Source organism: Oncorhynchus nerka, linkage group LG2 (genome assembly GCF_034236695.1).
Source record: "Oncorhynchus nerka isolate Pitt River linkage group LG2, Oner_Uvic_2.0, whole genome shotgun sequence".
In the NCBI taxonomy this organism is placed as follows: domain Eukaryota; kingdom Metazoa; phylum Chordata; class Actinopteri; order Salmoniformes; family Salmonidae; genus Oncorhynchus; species Oncorhynchus nerka.
Genome location: NC_088397.1, coordinates 50,544,681 through 50,569,438, shown reverse-complemented (window position 1 = coordinate 50,569,438; position 24,758 = coordinate 50,544,681). Strand labels below are relative to the sequence as shown.

The window sequence follows — 24,758 nt, the reverse complement described above, 5'->3', positions numbered from 1 at the left end:
CACCATCATCTGTGAGCTCTGTCTCAAAATAATCTGAATTTTGAAAGGCCATTTTCTGAACACCATTCAGTCAGTTACAAAATTACATTGTGAACGGTATACCATATTTTACGATATACCGGTATTGATACACAGACCGGTATGGGTTTTTACTTTACCTTCTATAACGGTATTTTAATGTTTGGTTTGTTAAATGTGACATGCCGTGTGTTATGTCCATTTCTATAGTTTACTCCGCATCTTGAGTCATCTCTCTCAGCTCTCTCTCTTTGCATTCCGGTGTCCACAGACCAAGCCCCGCCCCCTGTCAAGAAGCACATTTGTTGTTCCTCAACCACAAGACACTTGCATTCGGTCTGCATGGTCAACGCAGCACATGCAACAATGTTGATGACAACAATGCTGTTTTCAATTTGCTTCTTAATATAAATCCCCTAGCTTTCTATATTTACACTATTAGTTTATGTTTCTTACATCTGAAAACTGATTGTTTGTCTTTTCTTAGGCAGTTGGGCCTAAATCATGTTAGCTGCTAATGCTAATTGCTGGTTAGCTGGCTAGCTAATAAATGTACTGAGTCAGAGCAAACGTAACTAGCTATACAGCCTGATAATACCAGTGATGGTGGGAGACCTAAATTAGAATGTTGTTTGTGTAACAGTATCCTCTAAATCAAAGAGGAATACTCGAAGCATGAATATGTTAAGTACATAAAGTAGCTAAGACAAAACATTCAATGTAGCCAAAGACTACAGGGTCCCCTAGGAAACACTTATCAACACTTTGGTTCCTACCCTGTCACAATAACTCCTTCCTGGCATTTTTATTCGTTGTCATGTCAAACAACACTGTATTCAAAGTGCCCACTATTATATTCTAACTATAGAATTAGAATAATCATTATATTTCCATGGAACCAACAGTTCACCCAAGTGTTTTGCTATAAATGGCAAATCAAATCGGAACATTTGGTTGAAAATAAGCCCTAGATTGTTTGGCCATATCATGCAGCCCTACGTGTGGAAGCCCTATGTATGAAAATACCGTTTTTTTTGTGGGGGGCGGGGGTTCAGTTGAATTGAACAGTATAAAGCAATCAAAATGGAGAAAGACCCATTGAAATCACTTAGAATGTATGTGTTGCCACCCTAGGATCACTCACTACTCAAAGCAAATGTAGAACTTTTATTATTCAAAAACATAAAATACCGTCAAAGACTGTCATTCTTTTATACAGTGATATCATATTTTAGCCATATAGCCCAGCCCGAGTGTGTGTGTGCGTGACCATCTATGTCTTTAGGCCCATCTGTTTATGGCATGAGTGTATAATGCACTTTTGTTCTCCCACCAGAAGAACAGACCATGGAGATCCAGCTCCATTAATTGACCTTGCCTATGACAGCTAGTGTCAAACGACTAAATATATAACTCTGACTCTTTCTCTGTGCAGCAGTAGTGTGTAGAGGCCCCAAACCAGACACAACAAGCCACAGGCCCGCCATCCCAACTCCTCATAATTCATGAGTGTGGAATTCAGCTAACCCCATTAACGCGGCATTGTTTCCACAGCCGGGCCACATTCCTCTGCCCACCATCAGCCTCTGAACCCCAGATAAGACCCCTCTGATTACCAGTCTGCATGCCTGTCATTACTCCAAAAAAATATGTTGATCCCAATAGACGGCTTCACCTCTCTGAATTTATGGCTGCACCATTGGGGCTCTGCTCAAAAGAGCATTGGCTCAAAAAGGCCCTGTAAACTTTGAGACCCCGCACAGAAGGCACTCAACAAGCTATTGAGAAAAGACTCAATAAAAAAAGCATACCCCCATGCAGAATTGACAATGGCTCCAAGAAAATCTAACTGATGAGATCATTCTAAAAGAGATTCGATTCATGGTCTCATGTAAGGGATATAAAGAAAGTGTGAGAGTAAAAGTACTTTTGAAGGTAGATAATTATACTTCACTTCGCAAATTAGCAGGAAGCAGTTAGAGTGGCTGTTTAGTTTCTAGATGTGCCACTGGCTTTCCATCCAAAAAAACTGAACAAACAGCCAAACACTGTATGATACAGTACAGTATCTTGAAAGTCATATTCACTGCCAAAACATCCAATAGACATATACAGTACAACAGCTAAGCTATGTTTCACTTGTGGACTTCCACACAGCAGCTGCTCAACACACAACTTTCAGCTTCAGAAGCATGTGTTTTTAATCTCCCCTTTTCACCCAAATTACAATCTTTGTCAGTTTCAAAGGGAACTAGTAACCAGCCACTTTAAAGTAGTGTGTTAATAGATACTTATGTGTGTGTCAAGTTTCCAAGCGATCTGACAACAAATTTGTGGAGGTGTTTGTTCTACCCAGGTCCATGAAACATTAGGTAAACTGGATGGGAGCAAGGATAACCTACTTTTCCCAAGGGCTGGGCGGTATGCCGTATTTTACTATATACCAGTATTGATGCACGGACCGGTATGGGTTTTTACTTTATCTTCTAAAACGGTATTTGAATGTTTGGTTTGTTAAGTGTGATATGCTGTGTGTAACGTCCATTTGTACAGTTTACGAGTCATCCCTCTCTGCGCCGCTTTCCACACAGACATAGCCTTGTCACTCAAGGAGCGCCGCTTTCCACACAGACATAGCCTTGTCACTCAAGGAGCGCATTTGTTGTTGTTTGACCACGAGACACTTTCGTTCAGTCTAAATGGTCAATGCAGCACACGCAACGATGTTGTTTCCACTTTGATCTTAATATAAATACACACGCGTTCTATAATTACAATATTAGTTTGTGTTTCTTACATCTGCAAACAGCTAGTTTGTATTTTCTTAGCAAGTTAGCCTAAATCGCTAGTTAGCGGGCTAGCTAGGCGGTTTATTGTTGGCTAGCTGACTCGCACTGAGTCAGAGCAAACGTAGCTAGCTAATACAGCCTGATACCAGTGCTGGTGGAGACCTAAATCAGCATGTTGTTTGTGCAACAGTATCTTCTAAATCAAAGAGGAATAAGCTAAGCATGAATATGTTGGCTACATGAATAAAGATTTGATGTAGCCAAGGATTATAGGGTCCCCTAGGAAACACTGAACATCACTTTGGTTCCTACCCTGTCACAATAACTCATCCATGGCATTTTCATTCGTTGTCATGTCAAACAACACTGTACTCAAAGTGCCTACTATTATTTACATTCTAACATTATAATTAATATAAACATATGTCCATGATTCCAAAAGTTCACCCAGGTGTTTTGATCTAAATTGCAATTGCAACATTTGGTTAAAAAAAAAGCCTAATTTTTTTGCCCATATCGTGGCAGTGTGGAAGTGATCTCAAATGAGTGCAGGAAATGCAGAAATTGATGGAAATGCAGGAAGTTATTAAAGGTTGACGTTTTAATTATTTTTATTTAACTAGGCAAGTCAGTTAAGAACAAATTCTGATTTACAATGATGGCCTAGGAACAGTGAGTTAACTGCCTTGTTCAGGTGCAGAATGACAGATTTTTACCTTGACAGGTTGGGGATTCGATCTATCGACCTTTCGGTTACCAGCCCAATGCTCTAACCACTAGGCTACCTGCCACCCCAATTGAATTGAACTGTATACTTTAATAATGGAAATTGATGTAAAATATATCACTAGCCACTTTAAACAATGCTACTTAATATAATGTTTACATACCCTACATTACTCATCTCATATGTATATACTGTACTCGATACCATCTACTGCATCTTGCCTATGCCGTTCTGTACAATCACTCATTCATATATCTTTATGTACATATTCTTTATCGCTTTACACTGTGTGTATAAGGTAGTAGTTTTGGAATTGTTAGGTTAGATTACTCGTTGGTTATTACTGCATTGTCGGAACTAGAAGCAGAAGCATTTCGCTACACTCGCATTAACATCTGCTAACCATGTGTATGTGACAAATAGATTTGATTTGAAAACAATCCGAATGGAGAAAGACCCATTGAAATAATTTAGAATGTGTTGCCACTAGAGGTCGACCGATTATGATTTTTCAACGGCGATACCGATTATGGAAGGACCATAAAAGCCGATACCGATTAATCGGCCAATTTTTTTATTTTGTAATCATGACAATTACAACAATACTGAATGAACACTTATTTTAACTTAATATAATACATCAATAAAATCAATTTAGCCTCAAGTAAATAATGAAACATGTTCAATTTGGTTTAAATAATGCAAAACCAAAGTGTTGGAGATGAAAGTAAAAGTGCAATATGTTCCATGTAAAATATGTGCCATGTAAGAAAGCTAACGTTTCAGTTCCTTGCTCAGAACATGAGAACATATGAAAGCTGGTGGTTCCTTTTAACATGAGTCTTCAATATTCCCAGGTAAGAAGCTTTAGGTTGTATTTATTATAGGAATTATAGGACTATTTCCCTCTATACCATTTGTATTTCATTAACCTTTGACTATTGGATGTTCTTATAGGCACTTTAGTATTGCCAGTGTAACAGTATAGCTTCCGTCCCTCTCCTCGCTCCTCCCTGGGCTCGAACCAGCAACACAATGACAATTAGCGCGCGCTAACTAGCTAGCCATTTCACTTCGGTTACACGAGCCTCATCTCAGGAGTTGATAGGCTTGAAGTCATAAACAGCGCAATGCTTGATGCACAACGAAGAGCTGCTGGCAAAAGTGCTGTTTGAATGAATGTTTACGCACCTGCTTCTGCCTACCACCACTCAGTCAGATACTTGTATCAGATACTTGTATCACATTATATGCATTATAAGATTGGATCCCCCGAGCTGACAAGGTGAAAATCTGTCGTTCTGCCCCTGAACAGGGCAGTTAACCCACTGTTCCTAGGCCGTCATTGAAAATAAGAATGTGTTCTTAACTGACTTGCCTAGTTAAATAAAGATTACATTTTTTTTTTTATAAATCGGCGCCCAAAAATACCGATTTCCGATTGTTATGAAAACGGCCCTAATTAATCGGCTATTCCGATTAATCGGTCGACCTCTAGTTGCCACCCTAGGGTCACACACTACTCGTGAAGCAAATGTAAAACTTGAATTAATCAAAAACATAAAATACCGTCAATTTGAAAAATACCATATATTTTGGCCATATCGTCCTACTCCCCCCCCCCTCCATGTCCAATACACAGAGGGACCACAGTCAAAGGGAGATCAAACCATACATAATAAGGGCCCCATTGACAAACGTCAATACCAAAACATTATATATGGACCAAATGGTGGTTGGTAGCCTCAGAATGCTGTCTGTGTCCAACACAGTCCACCTGAGCTGCGACTGCCTGTCATCAGGTAGCTAGCAGGACTCCATCTGACTAAAGAGAGAGAACATGGTGGCTGGATCGGATCAATGGCTTGACCCATTAAGTCACAACACTCCTAGTACCTCATCTAATAAGAGCCGGGCTCCAGGAGCACCCATGGCTGACCCATGCTGCTGGTGACAATTATAAGAGAGTGGTCTTTCAGCAACGACGCCCACTTGACCTGGCAGCGCAAAGGCAAGGAGGAGATCCACATGATTTAAACTCCTCCCTAAGACGTGCTGACAAGGTTAGAGGGTCAACGCAGACATTAACAGGTCAGTGTGTGGCTCACTTGGGAACAATTACTCCCAGTCACAGCTAAGTGGACACTTGATTGAACACGACGGAGGCAGGACACACTTCCCACAGATAACAATCCCCAGAGCCATTTAGGATAAAAAGCCCTTGTGATACAGCCTTTATGGGCAAAATTCATCTTCCTTTAAAGCAATGTGAGAGTGATAGAGAGGCATTCTTTGGAGCAGATGAGCCTCTGAGCAGTAACATTTTCTACCAATGCTAATAGCAGCTTATGACATCCAGACAATTACAAGGTGACAGAAAATAATAAAACAATGGCAAGACTGTGTTGGATTCATTGATTCCTAATGAAATTGTTTTCTTGCTTTTTGTTACAGAATATAGAACATTTTAAGATACTGATAATATAGTATATTATAGTATTATATAATATAGAACTGATAATAGTGTTTTGGACTTTAACAATTAAGTATAAATGGTCTCAAGGCTCCAAACCAATTAACTTTGAAACCAATGCAATCCAAATATCTAGAAATAGGCCTATATGTGCTTATACTGTAAATATACTTGAGATGAATGAGGGATATTTTGTTAAGGTAGAAGCAGACTTGGTAGTGATGTTCATGTGTTTTCTAATTAGATCTGCCATTGTTGCATTGTCTTGTTTTTTCCAATCTGACCTTTGACCTACTGACAGTTTGACCCACCTCTCACCACAATGAGTAAAACTTCTCCCGGTAAAGCTGATGTTTTTTTCCACGTACACAGCAAAACCTTCTACATGATTCCCATCGGAAACAGTTCGGAACAGTTTGTGCATATATTATGACAACATTTTGTGACGTTTTTGTTTTGGTCCTTTTCGGCTGTTGGTGCACACACACAAAAGATTCAAGGAAAGATGAAGTTCGGGAACCAAAGTCTACACTCCTTCGTCTGTCATTGGTCAACAGTAGGGATTCTTCAATGAAGTGTTTGTTGTCATTCAACGATAACGAGACAAGAGTTTGGACACACCTACTCATTCAAGGGGTTTTCTTTATTTTGAATAAGTTGTAGAATAATAGTGAAGACATTAAAACTATGAAATAACACTAAGAATCATGTAGTAACCAAAAGTGTTAAACATATCAAAATAAGTAGCCACCCTTTAAATAGATGACAGCTTTGAACACTCTTGGCATTCTCTCAACCAGCGTCACCTGGAATGTTTTTCCAACAGTCTTGAAGGAGTGCCCACTTATGCTGAGCACTTGTTGGCTGCTTTTCCTTTACTCTACGGTCCAACTCATCCCAAACCATCTCAATTGAGTTGAGGTTGGGTGATTGTGGAGGCCAGGTCATCTGATGCAACACTCCATCACTCTCCTTCTTGGTCAAATAGCCCTTACACAGCCTAGAGGTGTGTTTCGCGTCATTGTCCTGTTGAAAAACAAATGATAGTCCCACTAAGCGCAAACCAGATGGGATGGTGTATTGCTGCATAATGCTGTAGTAGCCATGCTGGTTAAGTGTGCCTTGAATTCTAAATAAATCACCAGCAAAACAACCCCACACCATCACACCTCCTCCTACATGCTTCACGGTGGGAACCAGACATGCGGAGATAATCTGTTCACCTACTCTGCGTCTCACAAAGACATGGCGGTTGGAACCAAAAATCTCAAATTTGGACTCAGACCAAAGGACAGATTTCCACCGCTCTAATGCCCATTGATCAAGTTTTTTGGCCCAAGCAAGTCTCTTCTTATTATTAGTGTACTTTAGTTGCATTTTTTTGAAGGCCTGATTCACATATTCTCCTCTGAACAGTTGATGTTGAGATGTGTCTGTTACTTAAACTCTGAGGTGCAATCTGAGTTACCTCTGCAGCGCTTGATGGTTTTTGCGACTGCACTTGAAGAAACTTTCAAAGTTCTTGAGATTTGCCGGATTGACTGACATTTATGTCTTAAAGTAATAATGGACTGTTAGTTTCTCTTTGCTTATTTGAGCTTTTATTTGCCATATTATGGACTTGGTCTTTTACCAAATAGGGCTATCATCTGTATACCACCCCTTTCATGTCACAACACAACTGATTGGCTCAAATGCATTAAGAAGGAAAGAAATTCCACAAATGAACTTTTAACAAGGCATACCTGTTAATTGAAATGCATTCCAGGTGACTACCTCATGAAGCTGGTTGAGAGAATGCCAAGAATGTGCAAATCTGTCATCAAAGCAAAGGGTGGCTACTTTGAAGAATTTAAAATATATATTGACTTATTCAACACTGTTTTGGTTACTACATGATTCCATATGTGGTATTTCATCATTTTGATGTCTTCACCATTATTCTACAATGTTGAAAAAAGTAAAGATAAAGAAAAACCCTGGAATGAGTAGGTGTGTCCAAACTTTTGACTAGTACTGTATATATAAATGAGAAACAGATGTGTAGGTCAATATCTTGCAGATAAAGAACTGCTCGTGGTAACAAACATCTCAGTGTAAAGTGGTCACTCCATACTTTTCATGCACAAGCATGGCTTATCGATTTGCAAACACATTTTCCCAATTTGCATAAGCTGTGTGTTGGTTGAGGTATTGTTTTTTTGTTCATTGTTTATTTATTTTTCCTTCTCTAAAAATCAGTTCCACATTGTCCTCCCTCTGCAGTGGGCTGAAGCAGCTGTTGGCTGTTAGTGGCTGCAGACGACACAGTTCACCACTTCTCCAGGAGAAATCGAGACAGAGTGCACCACAGCTGCAGCTGATGAGAGCGGGTGTAAAAGTGTGGCAGACAGAGAGAGGAGATGGAGGTTGAGAGAGACGGAGATAGTGGGAGAGTGAGAGAGGATGAGAAAGAGAGAGTGAGTGAATGAGAAAGAGATTGAGAGAGAGAGTGAGAGTGAGAGAGAGAAAAAAGGCCAGGCATTGTCTTCCACACTCATGTTCCAGAAATAGAATGACTTTTCTCATAAGATGGTAGAAAAATCACTCTATCCAACAGAGCCCGGCGGACTATGCCATTACAGGTCCATCCTCATCACAGGCACTTCCCCTCTCCACGACGGAGGAGCATGAGGCAAGGCGAGCGAGCGGTAGAGGAGCCAGGAAGCCATGCTTTAGGAAGGAGGAAAGGAGCTGAGGCGGAGGATGTCTCCCCGCTCTCTCTCTCTCCCCCTCTCCAGCTCCTCTCATTAACTGGGATCCTTTCCAATTCATTTAGGACCCCTGAGATACAACCTTCCCCCAGAATTTACAGAAATGACACAATATTAGCAGATTTGCATATGCTGAACTGTGGAAGCAACAGGCTCTCCTGCTCAATTGACCTATTGGTTGTTGTGGCAGCGGAGTTATTCCCGGGGACGATTTTGTAACCAAGTGTGCGTCATGTGAATACCATCTGGGTACCACTTATTTAAAGCTGGCAGAAGTCCCGTGGCAACCACCCTGGCAATGAGGAGGAAGGGAATAAATTGCATCATTTACTTAACATCCATTTGCCGTTGTGCCCGTTAAAAACCCATGACTAAATAATTTGGTTATTTCGGCTGCCAGTTACCGCTGTCAGCCAAATTGCGTTGTACATGCGACAAACAGTGCAACTGTCAAAGGGCTGATGAAGGAGTTATCGTAGATGTTAACCACATGAAATCACATTTACAGCAAGTATATTAACAACCTTCAATCCATTTACAGCAAAGAAATGTCCCAGCACATTATGTACAGCACACCACACATAAACAGACAATAAACACATTGTAATTATAATGCCAACTCTTTAATTAGTGGGTCATTTGGGGATGGTCGAACTCACTAATTGTCAGAGTGATGTGAATGGATGGGGGGGGGGGGGACACACGTAAGGAGATCAAGCCTCGGGCCCAAAGTTATATATTCCCTACTCTCCTAGCGTGTTAGGAAGCAGAAAATTCAATTGGCATGGTTCCAAAGTAGAAGAGTTGAGTTCCAAACAACCTAAATCAGGAGGGACAAACCTCATGCAAATCATTTACATGAGCAAAACTGTAAGAAAGCCTAACACATCTAAAGGTCTCACATAATGAAGGTTTTCAGAGTGAGAACAATAAGTGTGGCCATTATTAACTGGCTAACAGGTGATCTACGGTAATAATGTCAACTCGAGGGCCCAGTTATCCATCTGGATTTGCCTATCGGATAGGATTAAATGCATAAAAAAATGAATGTATATAACAGACGAATTGTTTACTTGAATGGGGACTCTGGTTCTATGTATTCTATTTCTATGCATTTAATCCTATCAGATAGCCGAAATACGGATAGATAACTTTGGAAAAACTGGGCCCAGAGGACCAACGGCAGCTTCAATAAGATCCATTTCCAAGGGGTTACAATACAATATAGAGAACATATTTGTATCCAAAGATTTACTTGTCCACATTTTCACCCACTAATACTGCTAATTGTCCTGTGGAATATTACACCTGATTACTTAACAGATACCTTGCCTCGCAGGCTGTAAATCAGATTGCAAACATGTACTGGACCTAACAACAACCTATCCATAACAGGAGAGGACAAAATATACTTTGCGCAATCCATTTTCTGTAGAACATCTACTGTACTGGAAATCAATGACAATGTGAAGTACACATAACAATGGAGCATGAATGTACACCCTGTGATACAGTGGGTGCATTGCAACCAACAGTTAGAATGTTGCGCTGTGCTACACATTAGCGCTGGAGTTCTCTAAAAAACTAGTAACGGGAGATTACATAGATTTTATTAGATTTTATTTAACTAGGCAAGTCAGTTAAGATCAAATTCTTATTTACAATGACGGGCCTACCAAAGGCAAAAGGCCCCCTGCGGGGACGGGGGCCTGCGATTTAAATAAATAAATACAATATAAATATAGGACAAAACATACATCACAACAAGAGAGACAACACTACATAAAGAGAGACCTAAGGACAACAATATAGCAAGGCAGCAACTGCGTGTTAAAGCAAACTTGCTTGCAACCAAAAACCTACGAGAATAAACAAGCCAGTAGGCTACACCAACATTAGTTTTCCATTCATACGTGTCAGATAAATTCCCACACAGTAGATTTGCCTGGTTAAAAACGAGGAAATACTGTATTTCAGTTGTATGGACTGATTGTCAAATGGATAAATCGCCCCTAGTCTGCTCAAAGTAGGACTAATTTATTCCGATGATTATACCAACCAGAGGGTGAACATATCTTGAAAGACTTTGGTTACAAGCAGTCCCTAAGGTGACACCAACATCATCTTTTAGGGAGCGGTAAATGAGGTTACCAATAATGGTTGCAATTGAGATCAGCTGTGCAGGTGAATTTAGTGCATATTGATGGTTTAACAAGAGATCAGCTGGCGATAATCTGCTAGCCATCGACGGTCGCAATGGCAAAGGTGCATAAAGATGTCAGAATATAGATTTGACGTTATTGTTGTACCTCTCTATCCACCAAGTTTTTAAACAACGGCACGCAACCTGGTTCAACGCGCCAATAAATCAGCATAATATACTTTTGGGGTTTTTCAAAGTGCTGCCATCTTGGAGCTAGAATTGGGATCGTGTATACTGAGCTAATGATGACACAAAAAAAAGTCAAGGAGAGCAATGTACAATACAGCGAACTTAGCAAACGAGGCATTTGTGGTAAGTACATGGGGGGGGGGGGGGCCGCCATCCTTATGGACCTCTGCTATTGGCCCAGTATATCTTCAGGTAATGTATCCTCTAACAACAAGAGTCATATCAGCCTGGTAATGACAACCTGGCTGTCTTTTGTTGACATGTTGTTCAATGGTCGGTTGGCACCCTTGAAGTTCACTATAAACTATAAAAAATAAAGATAGTTGCACACTCCACCCTGAAGAAGGCACAGTGATGCCGAAACGTTGGTAAATACCCAATAAATTACTGGGAGTTTATATATGGTGTGTGCGACTCTATTTATTTTGATAGTTGATAGTCAGCACCTCCACACAAAATCATTTTTCTGGGTGTATGTTTTTTATTCTACCCCTGAAGTTTACCCAAATAACAACACAACACCTCAGATCCAACAGTATGATCTCACATGATGGGAAAGGAGAGTCAGCTCCAGTGTGATTGGTAAGCCCCGGTACAATCAGAGGTGGAGACTAAACAAAAATAAAAACACCAATGTATTTGCAGAGTGTAAAATCATGCAGTAGCTAAACAGGTTCCGAGAGTCAATCTCACCAGGAGATGTGGTCAGCCCTCAACTCCACTTTGAAGAATGACTGCATTCTAAACAGTCAAATTCCATCATTTCTCATTTTCAATTAACCTGTCCATGTGAGGTTTATCTGCCACCTTATTGTGTCCCACTAGATCATTTATGTGAGATCGACCACTATAGAGAAAAGAGAGCAGAGATAGAGAAATATTGTGAGGGATAATAATCTACCATCCATCTTATATTCTAATGTATCCATTATGCTCTAAAAAGAGGCTACTCGTCTATTCATTTTATGAGGCATTTACAAAAAAAGATGACACTGCAAGAGTTTCACATGGTGATTAAAACTCTTTGAATTAGCCCTTCAATCATCACTTACAATTGGGTATAAAGTACACAGAAACACTCCAGAAGCCTAAACCTGACTACTCTATAATATTAAGTGAAAATATTGATTTCCTCAACTCTAACTATGGGGCACGCCTTTAAATTGAGATATTGATAAGTCAACACGTAAAAGTATGTACATAATGTCATAATTCCACAACGATAGTATTAACGTCATGGTATTTTGCAGGACTTGTGTGTCCCACAACTCCTGCATATCAACCAATCAGCATCCAAACAACTGGTTTTATAATATCCAATAGCTCACAACCTTATTTCTCCATCCACAACAAATACGCTTTCAACTTTACCGTAACCCTGTTATTAAACACAATGGCAATACTAGAAATCCTACCAGTGAGTTGAATGCTCTGCTACTGGATAATACTGGATGTGCATTCACTTAAGTGCCTCCGATGTCCCTGGTCAGTGTAACATTCCAGATTTCAAATACAAGGAAGCTGTGTTTTTGGTCCTTTTGGTAGTGACGTACATTTATAATAACATGTAACTCCACAGACTCCCAAAATCTCATGTAACTAGGGTAGTTAAGTTATCAAGAGTGTGATAATGCATACAGTAGCCTATATGCCTACTGTATGTGAAGCAATAGCAGCCGGTGCCCATATGGGATTTTTTTATTTAAAGAAAGGATTTCATGAGCATGGCTTTATTTCCATTACAGCATATTGGATGACTGTCATTCATATTCCATTCACCCAGCTCAATGTAACAGCGATAGGTTTAGGCTACCACATAATACTCTAATTATCCTTATATGAAACATGAGGTTGTTACAACCTAGCCTACGAATGGAAGTTTATACCGTAGGTGGACAGGTTGAGAGACAAATTAGAGTAATCAAGGTGACAGACAGTGACACATTCAATACCAGCTTGCACACTCTTGCCTGCATCTAGCTGATCTAGGGTGTAATCATTAGTCCAAAAGTTGAAGATGAGTTTTTATTGGACAAATTCAGGTAGGTTTATCCCTGCTTCGTTCAGTTTCCGTCCGTTTAGTCATCCAGGTCCCGAGGCAACAAAGCATCACCAAACCATCACACTATAGACACCATGCCTGACTGTTAGTATAAGGTTCTTATTGTGGAAAGCAGTGTTTGGTTTTATCCAGGAATAATGGGAACCATGTCATCGTCCAATGTTTTCACAACTTGATTCGAGTACACCTGTAGTAAATTAAATTGATTAAATTGATTGGACATGATTTGGAAAGGCTCATTCCGGTCTATATAAAGGTCCCACAGTTGACAGTGCATGTCAGAGGAAAAACCAAGCCATGAGGTCGAAGGAATTGTCCGTAGAGCTCCAAGACAGTATTGTGTCGAGGCACAGATCTGGGGAAGGATACCATAACATGTCTGCAGCATTGAAGGTCCCCAAAAACACAGTGGTCTCCACCAGTCATAAATGGAAGAAGTTTGAAACCACCAAGAGTCTTTATAGAGCTGGCCGCCCGGACAAACTGAGCAATCGGGGGAGAAGGGCCTTGGTCAGGGAGGTGAACCCGATGGCCACTCTGACATGGCTCCAGAGTTCCTCTGTGGAGATGGGAGAACCTTCCAGAAGGACAACTATCTGTGCAGCACTCCACCAATTAGGCCTTTATGGTAGAGTTGCCAGACAGAAGCCACTCCTCAGTAAAAGGCACATGACAGCCCACTTGGAGTTTGCCAAAGGGAACCTAATGGACTCTCAGACCATGAGAAACAAGATTCTCTGGTCTGATGAAACCAAGATTGAACTCTCTGGCCTGAATGCCAGAGTCACATCTGGAGGAAAGCTGGCACCATCCTTACAGTGAAGCATGGTGGTGGCAGCATCTTGCTGTGGTGATGTTTTTTAGCGGCAGGGACTAGGAGACTAGTCAGGATCAAAAGGAAAGATGAACGGAGCAAAGTACAGGGAGATGCTTAATGAAAACCTGCTCCAGAGCGCTCAGGACTTCAGACTGGGGCGAAGGTTCATCTTCCAACAGGATAACAACCCTAAGCACACAGCCAAGACAACTCAGGAGTGGCTTCGGGACAAGTCTCAGAATGTAGAAAATAGTGAAAATAAAGCAAAACCTCGGAATGAGTAGGTGTGTATCAGGTGTGTCCGACTAGCGCTAGCTAATATTAACTACCTAACTAAATACTGTATATACAGTACCAGTCAAAAGTTTAGACACAACTACTCATTCCAGGGTTTTTCTTTATTTTTACTCTTTTCAACATTGTAGAATAATAGTGAAGACATCAAAACTATGAAATAACACATATGGAATCATGTACTGTAGCAACCAAAAAAGTGTTAATCAAATAAATGTGAGATTCTTCAAAGTAGCCACCCTTTGCATTCTCTAAACCAGCTTCATGAGGTAGTCACCTGGAATGCATTTCAATTAACATGTGTGCCTTGTTAAAAGTTCATTTGTGGAATTTCTTCCCTTCTCAATATGTTTGAGCCAATCAGTTCGGTTCTGACAAGGTATGGGTGGTATACAGAAGATAGCCCTATTTGGTAAAAGACCAAGTCCATAATATGGCCAGGACAGCTCAAATAAGCAAAGCTAAAACGACAGTCCAACGTTACTTTACGACATGAAGGTCAGTCAATCCGGAACATTTCAAGAACTTTGAATGTTTCTTCAGGTGAAGTCGCAAAAACCAACAAGCGCTATGATGAAACTGGCTCTCATGAGGACCGCCACACGAAAGGAAGATCAAGAGTTACCTCTGCTGCAGAGGATAAGTTCATTAGTTACCAGCTTCCGAAATTGCAGCCCAAATAAATGCTTCACAGAGTTCAAGTAACAGACACATCTCAACATCAACTGTTCAGAGGAGACTGCATGAATCAGGCCTTCATTGCTGAAAAGAAACCACTACTAAAGGGCACCAATTACAAGAAGAGACTTGCTTGGGCCAAGAAACACAAGCAATGGACATTAGAGCAGTGGAAATCTGTCCTTTGGTCTGATGAGTCCAAATTTGAGGTTTTTGGTTCCAAAATTTGTCTTTGTGAGATGCAGAGTAGGTGAATGGATTATCTCCACATGTGTGGTTCCCATCGTGAAGCATGGAGGAGGTGTGATGGTAAGGGGGTGCTTTTCTGGTGACGCTGTCTATGATTTATTTAGAATTCAAGGCACACTTAACCAGCATGGCTACCACAGCTTTCTGTAGTGATATGCCATCCCACTTAGTGGGACTATCTTTCAACAGGACCTTGACTAAACTCACCTTCAGGCTGTGTAAGGGCTATTTGACCAAGAAGGAGAGTGATGGGGGCTGAATCATATGACCTGGCCTCCACAATCACCCGACCTCAACCCAATTGAGATGGTTTGGACCGCAGCGTGAAGGAAAAGCAGCCAACAAGTGCTCAGCATACGTGGGAATTCCTTCAAGACTGTTGGAAAAGCATTCCTCATGAAGCTGGTTGAGAGAATGCCAAGAGTGTGCAAAGCAGTCATCAAGGCAAAGGGTGGAAGAATTGAAGAATCTAAAATGTAAAATATATTTTGATTTGTTTAAAACTTTTTTGGTTACTACATGATTCCATGAGTTAGTTTATTCTACAATGACGAAAATAGTAAAAATAAAAGAAAATTCCTTGAATGAGTAGGTGTCCAAACTTTTGACTGGTACTCTATATTATATAATAAATTAGGGATGCACGATATAAAATCGGTGAACATATCAGAATCGGACGATATAGCTAAAAATGCCAACATCAGTATTGGCCCGATGTCTACTTTATGGCCGATGTGAAAAAACCAATATTAAAGCGGTTTGCATGCCTATATAACATGATGTAATGACGCCACTTACAATTTTGCGCTGCACATGCAACACAGCATTCCTGACCTAGCCCACAGTTTCTGCTGTGTGGATCGAACAGAAAGAGTGGAAAGAGTAAGTAAAAAAGAAAAAAGTCAAAGGCGAAATACATTAACGCCAAGATAATGGAATTTATTGACCTTGAATCACCCACGACAGCGTTCTTGACTGGTCGAGCACCGGTACACACTAACGTTACTAAGTGTGTTATTGTTCAGATGTTGCCCTACCAGAGTTACACAGTAATAGCGTCACTGCTATCTGTATGTTTCACAACATACTATGGAACGCTGTTTGGGTCTTTGCGTGTCAAACAAGATACACATCAAACATCACTATTTGACGCGTTAAATACGTTTTTAATTTGACACGTCAATTAACACAGTTAATGTTGTGTGTTCTGAATTTGCACGTGCAAGCCAAGCGCCAATATTACTATTAGTAGCACTGTCAAAGCTGCACAAAAAAGTCTGCAAACAAGCAAACACCGGCCAAGAACAATGTGTTTACAATCCCGCGTTGGTAATAAAGCATTATTTGTTCGAACACAACTTCTGGGGTAGCTAGCTAGCTTTAGCTTGGTACCTAGCTAGCACCAATACAACCAACCTGAAAACAATAACCAGTAGAAACTGCAGTCATTTTCACAATTCTTAGGATTGATTTAGGAATCCTTGTGAGTATTAGCTAGGTAGCCACTTGTTGTTCACCTATTGAAATTGAACTTCAGTTCATGAGAATAAATAGCTAGCCAGCTACTTCACCCTGTTGCCCAAATCTAATGTTATAAGCAGCCAGCTAGCTTCATCTGGCTAGTGAGGCTCGACCTGACCGGGTTATGTGTTGTGAAGATAGCCAAAATAAGGATTAGGCACAATAGTGGAATTTGTGGTTTGCCTTCATAAATAATAATAATAATAATAATAATAAAACTACCTCTTTGAAAGTGATGCAGAAGGTTACAATTGTTGGAATCATGCCATTTGTAGACTAGATAATGTTAAACAAGGTTGGAATGTGAAGCAATGAAATGGGGTATCAGTCTACTTGGGGACACCCACAGAACACGTTGTAGCTCTTATCGTGGGACTGTGACTGTGTGAAATCCCCTCCCCAGTCAGCATATTGTGTGTATTGACATTCATATTGCACTGTACAGCTTTACCTAAGAATTGGGGATCAATTAAACGGGATAGCAGTCTATTCAATACACAAAATATCCTCGTCAGAGTTATCAGACTCCAAAACATCCACACAGTATTGTTTTTCCTCGGGAATAGTGTTCAATACACATAGGTTGAAAATAAATGTGGCTCAATTCAGTTGTTTCAGAGTCCTGCAATAACACACAGTCGAAAAGGAAGGTTAAGAGGCTTACCAATTTAATTGACCCCAGGTACGTGCTCCCTGGCCGCAAACATGGAACAGTTTTCCTTAAAGTATCATTTTAAGTGTAGCTCACAATTTTAAAAATGGAACCTTTATTTAACTTGGCAAGTCAGTTAAGAACTTATTTACAATGATGGCCTATCAGGGAATAATGGGTTAACTGCCTTGTAGAATGACAGATTTTTACCTTGTCAGCTCAAGGATTCGATCTAGCAACCTTTCGGTTACCTGCCTAGTGGTTTGTTCAGGCATTAGACATTCTTGAGTTTGAAGCAGATATTCTTGAGATAATGATAATGTTTAAAAGGTGCTTATCAAATGAAAAACTATACAGATATTGTGATAATTTGCCATATCGCCCAGCCCTAATTTCAACCTTGTTTAGCATGATCTATTAAATTATGGCATAATTCTACTATTTGTATTCATTTTCATCACTGTCAATTACATACTTTTATTTTGAAGGCCAACCGCAAAGTCCACAATTGTGGCTAATCCTTATTGTGGCTACCTTCACATAGATGGGTCCGACTACAATTAATCAAATAAGAACTGTCTTATAAATTAGGGTCATTTTAGATGACACCTAGCTAGCTAACTATAGCCACTGAAACAGATTGTAGTTTTGCTACGTTTTTGGGAAAGAACATTGTTTGCATCCATGTCCTTGGCTAGCTTTTTTTTTATGACCAGCACTGTAGGTGCGCGAGACACCTTTACCAGCATTATAGCATACAATCGTTGTGACCTATGAAATACGAGTGATAGCGTAATCAATGTGTAATAACTACGTAAAAGATGAATGAACGTGTTAAATTGTTATGTGACGTACAGTCATATTCAGGTCCTGATTGGGTCTATTTGATCTTTCAAATAAGCTTGTTGACCAAAAGGCGTTCCATAGAAATCCTGGTTGAGAATGAAACGACTGACCAATGAACAACGAAAGAGCACAGCAAGTAAGTGAAAGAAATAAGTTTTGATTATGTTTTACTGGTAATGGGGACATATGTAAATGCCAACAAAATAACTTTTTGGTCAGTGTGGTGTGTGTAACCTTTATTTAACTAGGCAAGTCAGTTAAGAACAAAATCTTATTTACAATGACAGCCTACCCCGGCCAAACCCTGACAACGCTGGGCCAATTGTGCGCCGCCCTATGGGACTCCAAATCATGGCCAGATGTGATACAGCCTGGATTCGAACCAGGGACTGTAGTGACACCTCTTGCACTGAGATGCAGTGCCCGTGTGCGTGTTAACTATTTAACTGTACTAGAATGCTTTAAAGGATGCTAAAATTTTAAATAAAAATCGGTATTGTTTTTTTGGGCAAGGAAAAGATTGGATATCAGCCAAAAATGTCATATCAGTGCATCACTAATATATATATATAAAATAAATGTACCTATTACGGTGTGGTACCTGGCCGGGTATACTATTCAGGCTACCTATAATTGTGTCATCCTAAAGTATTATGCTTTCTGCTGACATTCCAAATGACAACAAATGTGTTACGATAGATTTTGATCAAGAACTCGTTACAGAATCGGAAAATAGACATTCTAATCTTAACATCCATAACGGAGGGGGTCACATCCATAACGTTTGTTTTTGCTCTTTAAAGTAAGAATGGAATATTCAATCTATTCAAAATCATAGTTTTTGTGTTTAACCAAGCCTCTCCTTCAAAATGGCTATACATATTTTGCCCAAGACTTACAAACTCACAGACTTTTGCTATTATGTTCAGTCTTCCCAAAAAGCTTGTCCATTTCATGTATGGGGCGACAGGGTGGCCTAGTGGTTAGAGCATTGGACTTGTAACCGGAAGGTTGCAAGTTCAAACCCCCGAGCTGACAAGGTACAAATCTGTCGTTCTGCCCCTGAACAGGCAGTTAACCCACTGTTCCTAGGCCGTCATTGAAAAGAAGAATTTGTTCTTAATTGACTTGCCTGGTTAAATAAAGGTAAAATAAAAATAAAAAAATGTAACATTCATAACGCTTCTTATTTTCTTTATTTCTCCAACATGCCAATATATAGAAGTTTGCTTTTTTGAGTATATACTCCCTCTAAGAGGTACTATAGACACACATCAAAAACTTCCATTTGTATTTTGGTATTCCATTCTGTGAAACATTAAGTTGTGATTTTGCGTTCAAATGTAACATCCATAACGTGGGATTCATCCGCTCTCCATCCAAGGACCAAAACAAACAAGTCAGCTAAATATCCCCTCCAACACATCATTTGGTAAGTCTATTGACCAAACTGATAAACAAAAAATAGCACCTGAGAAAATAAGCATCTCTCTCTGAGTGGTTGGGGAATGGAGCCCCACCCTGCTTACCACACTGAGAACAAAAACAAACTCCCTCCAAGGAGTCTGGGCAAATACAAGTCACACGCTCCAACCAACACAGGCAAACAACAACAATGTCAGAAGATCTACTGGGAGACTGGGCTATCAAACAACAGCAGCTCTCACACAAACAAGGTTGAGTGTGTGTGTGTGATAGAGAGAAGCAGAGCGAGAGGAAGAGAGACATGGAAAGAACAAGGCAACAGTAAACATGTCGTCCCCCACAAATGATGCAGCTTATAGAAAATGTGTTTCTCATGAGGATATGCATAAACAGTGTAAAAAGCATTATGAAACACCTGCAAGTTCCATGATACAGACTGACTAGGTGAATCCAGGTGAAAGCTATGATCCCTTATTGATGTCACTTGTTAAATCCACTTCGAATCAGTGTAGAAGAAGGGCAGGAGACAGGTTGGATTTTTAAGCCTTGAGACAATTGAGACATGGATTGTGTATGTGTGCCATTCAGAGGGTGGATGGGCAGGACAAAACATGTAAGTGCCTTTGAACAGGGTATGTTAGTAGGATCCAGGCGCACAAGATAGTGTCAAGAACTGCAACGCTGCTGGGTTTTTATGCTCAACAGTTTCTCATGTTTATCAAGAATGGTCCACCACCCAAAAGACATCCAGCCAACTTTTGATTTATTTTTACTTAAATAAAGGTTAACTAGGCAAGTCAGTTAAGAACAAATTCTTATTTACAATGAGGGCCTACCCCGGCCAGGTAAGCCAGTTGAAAACAAGATCTCATTTACAACTGCGACCTGGCCAAGATAAAGCAAAGCAGTGCGACAACAGCAGCACAGAGTTACACATGGGATAAACAAACGTACAGTCAATAACACAAAAGAAAAATCTGTATACAGTGTGTGCAAATGAAGTAAGGAGGTAAGGCAATAAATTGGCCATAGCGGCAAAGTAATTACAATTTAGCAATTAACACTGGAGTGATAGATGTGCAGATGAGGATGTGCAAGTAGAAATACTGGTGTGCAAAAGAGCAGAAAAACAAAAACAAATATGGGATGAGGTAGGTAGTTGGTTGGATTGGCTATTTACAGATGGGCTGTGCAGAGCTGCAGCGATCGGTAAGCTGCTCTGACAGCTGATGCTTAATGTTAGTGAGGGAGATATGTCTCCAACTTCAGTGATTTTTGCAATTCGTTCCAGTCATTGGCAGCAGAGAACTGGAAGGAAAGGCACCCAAACAAGGTGTTGGCTTTGGGGATGACCAGTGAAATATACCTGCTGGAGCGCGTGCTACGGGTGGGTGTTGCTATGGTGACCAGTGAGCTGAGATAAGGCAGAGCTTTACCTGGCAAAGACTTATAGATGCCCTGGAGCCAGTGGGTTTGGCGACAAATATGTAGCGAGGACCAGCCAACGAGAGCATACAGGTCGCAGTGGTGGGTAGTATATGGGGCTTTGGTGACAAAACGGATGGCACTGTGATAGACTGTATCCAATTTGCTGAGTAGAGTGTTGAAGGCTAGTTTGTAAATTACATCGCCGAAGTCAAGGATCGGTAGGATAGTCAGTTTTACGAGGGTGTGTTTGGAAGCATGAGTGAGGCTTTGTTGCTAAATAGGAAGCCGATTCTAGATTACATTTTGGATTGGAGATGCTTGCTATAAGTCTAGAAGGAGAGTTCACAGTCTTGCCAGACACCTAGGTATTTACAGTTGTCCACATATTCTAAATCAGAACCGTCCAGATTAGTGATGCTAGTCGGACGGCCGGGTGCGGACAGCGATCGTTTGAAGAGCATGCATTTAGTTTTTCTAGCATTTAAGAGCAGTTGGAGGCCACGGAAGGAGTGTTGAATGCATTGATGCTCGTTTGGAGGTTTGTTAACACAGTGTCCAAAGAAGGGCCAGATGTATACAGAATGGTATCATCTGTGTAGAGATGGATCAAAGAAATCACCAGCAGCAAGAGCAACAACATTGATTATATACAGAGAAGAGAGTCGGCCCGAGAATTTAACCCTTTGGCACCCCCATAGAGACTGCCAGTGGTCCAGACAACAGGCTCTCCGATTTGACACACTGAACTCAATCTTAGAAGTAGTTAGTGAACCAGGCGAGGCAGTCATTAGATAAACTAAGGCTGTTGAGTCTGCCGATAAGAATGCAGTAATTGACAGAGTCGAAAGCTTTGGCCAGGTCGATGAAGACGGCTGCACAGTACTGTCTTTTATCAATGGCAGTTATGATATTGTTTAGTACCTTGAGCGTGGCTGAGGTGCACCCGTGACCAGCTAGGAAACCGGATTGCATAGAGGAGAAGGTACGGTGCGATTCAAGATGGTTGGTGATCTGTTTGTTCACTTGGCTTTCGAAGACTTTAGAAAGGCAGGGCAAGATGGATATAGGTCTGTAAAAGTGTGGGTCTAGAGTGTCTCCCCCTTTGAAGAGGGGGGTGGCCGTGGCCGCTTTCCAATCTTTAAGAATCTCAGACGATATGAAAGAGGTTGAACAGATTAGTAATAGGGGTTGCAACAATGGCAGAGGTGTTAAGCATATCCCAGTTTAGGTCACCTAACTGTAAGAACTCTGATGATAGATGGGGGGTGATCAATTCAAATATGGTGCCCAGGGCACAACTGGGGGCCTATAACAAGCGGCAACAGTGAGGGACTTATTTCTGGAGAGATGGATTTTTAAAAGTAGAGGCTCGAACTGTTTGGGCATAGACCTGGATAGTATGACAGAACTCTGCAGGCTAACTCTGCACCCTTTAGCAGTTCTATCTTGACGGAAAATGTTGTAATTGGGGATGGAAATTTCAGAATTTTCGGTGGCCTTCCTAAGCCAGGATTCAGACATGGCTAGGATATCAGGGTTGGTGGAGTATGCTAAAACAGTGAATAAAGCAAACTTGGGGAGGAGGCTTCTGATGTTAACATGTATGAACCCAAGGCTTTTACAGTTTCAAAAGTCAATAAATGAGAGCGCCTGGAGACACGCAGGGCCTGGGTTAACCTCTACATCACCAGAGAAACAGAGGAGGAGTAGGATGAGGGTATGGCTAAAGGCTATAAGAACTGGTCGTCTAGTGCGTTGGGAACAAAGAATAAAAGGAGCAGTTTTCTGGGCGTGGTAGGATAGATTCAGAGCATAATGTACAGACAAGGGTATGGTGTGAGCACAGTGGAGATAAACCTAGGCATTGAGTGACAATGAGAGAGGTTGCATCTCTGGAGGCGCCAGAGATGCAATATTAACACTAACGAGTACGATCACATATTTGTGATCATTGTTGAGTGGTCCCTGCAGCGTACCATCGCAAATATGTCATTGGAATGGAAGCAAAATAATGTATGATGCAACAAACACGACTAAACAGCATTATTGTCTGAAAAGCATCTAAACAAAGTTTTTGTACCGATGGGAAATAAGTCTTCACAACTTTATTCCTCAATTTCACCTTTTATTGTAAAAGATAAATGCAAACATCATCCAAGCATCACACAGAACACAGCCAAACTCACTCCAAAAACCAGTCTATATAAAACTTGTTGCAAGTTTAAAAATAAAAAATAAACATAAGCTAGCAACCGAACAGCTAAACTTGTTTACTATGTACCACATCTCTGATGAGCACAAGCGAAAAATGCAATATTGTTTAGAAAAGAGATGCGTATCAGCTATCCTTAACAGCAGCTAAATTCTTTGATGGCAGTCATGTTAGTTCATGTTTGACAAGCCGAAAACTCCCTAATCCCAGAATTCCATTCACTAGAAGACGCAAATAAACAAAGTCAAAGATGGCTGCGCCCAAAGCCCAAAAAATTTGCCCACTTCTCAGCATATTACAAGTCTTCGATGTACTTGTTACAGTGTATACAAGAACAGGAGCACATGTCTTGACAAGTCATTTACAGTTTTTGTAAAGTCACAAAGCAAATAAAATGTTAGCACCTCACAGATCATCACCCCAAATACAAGCCTAATGCATAGCCTAACAATAGCATGCAAGCTAAACAGGGTGGCCCAATTTGGGTAAAACCATTTTAGGGGGTTTGTGGGGTTCATTTCATTTGAGGGGGATTTCAAGTTCATGTGGGGAAGGTATCGTGGGGAGATATGCCGCAGGAAATATTACTATGATGGGGGATTTATCAATAAATGGAGGGGGGGGGGGGGCAAACCCCTTGAGTGACAATGAGAGAGGTTGCATCTCTGTGCTGGCAACCCTGAGTAACGATAGTTACGAAAGTCAGTCGAGTAAACCATCCCTTCACCTCATATTTTTATAACATCTTTGGTCTGACAGATGTTTACATGACAACTAGAATGCTTTGTATAATGTCAACAAACATGGCGCCACACATAGCTGGCATTTACACTACATGGCCAAAGGTATGTGGACACCTCAAATTAGTGGATTTGGCTATTTCAGCCACAGCGGTTCCTGACAGGTGTATAAAATTGAGCACACAGCCATGTAATCTCCTTAGACAAACATTGGCAGTAGAATAGCCCGTACTGAAGAGCTCAGTGACTTTCAATGTGGCAGCGTGATAGGATGCCACCTTTCCAACAAGTCAGTTGGTGACATTTCTGCCCTGGTCAACTGCAAATGCTGTTATTGTGACGTGGAAACATCTAGGAGCAACAAAGGCTCAGCCGCGAAGTGGTTAGCCAGACAAGCTCACGGAACAGGACAGACGAGTGCTGAAGGTCGTAGCGCGTAATTTTTTTTGTCTGTCCTCAGTTGAAACACTCACTACCAAGTTCCAAACTGCCTCTGGAAGCAACGTCAACACAATAACTGTTTGTCGGGAGCCGCACAAAAGCCTAAGATCACCAAGCATTGGCTGGAGTGGTATAAAGCTCGCCACCATTGGACTCTGGAACAGTGGAAACACTTTCTCTGGAGTGATAAATCGCGATTCACCATCTGAACGTCCGACAGATGAATCTGCATAGTTCGATC

At 40.8% G+C, this 24,758-nt stretch overlaps 1 long non-coding RNA gene across 2 annotated transcripts in view; it reads right to left on the bottom strand.

Annotated features, from left to right (window-relative positions):
• The window catches only part of LOC135575175 (uncharacterized), a 94,044-nt gene that overhangs the window by 54,710 nt on the left and 14,576 nt on the right, over positions 1 to 24,758 (bottom strand). The window lies entirely within an intron of this gene.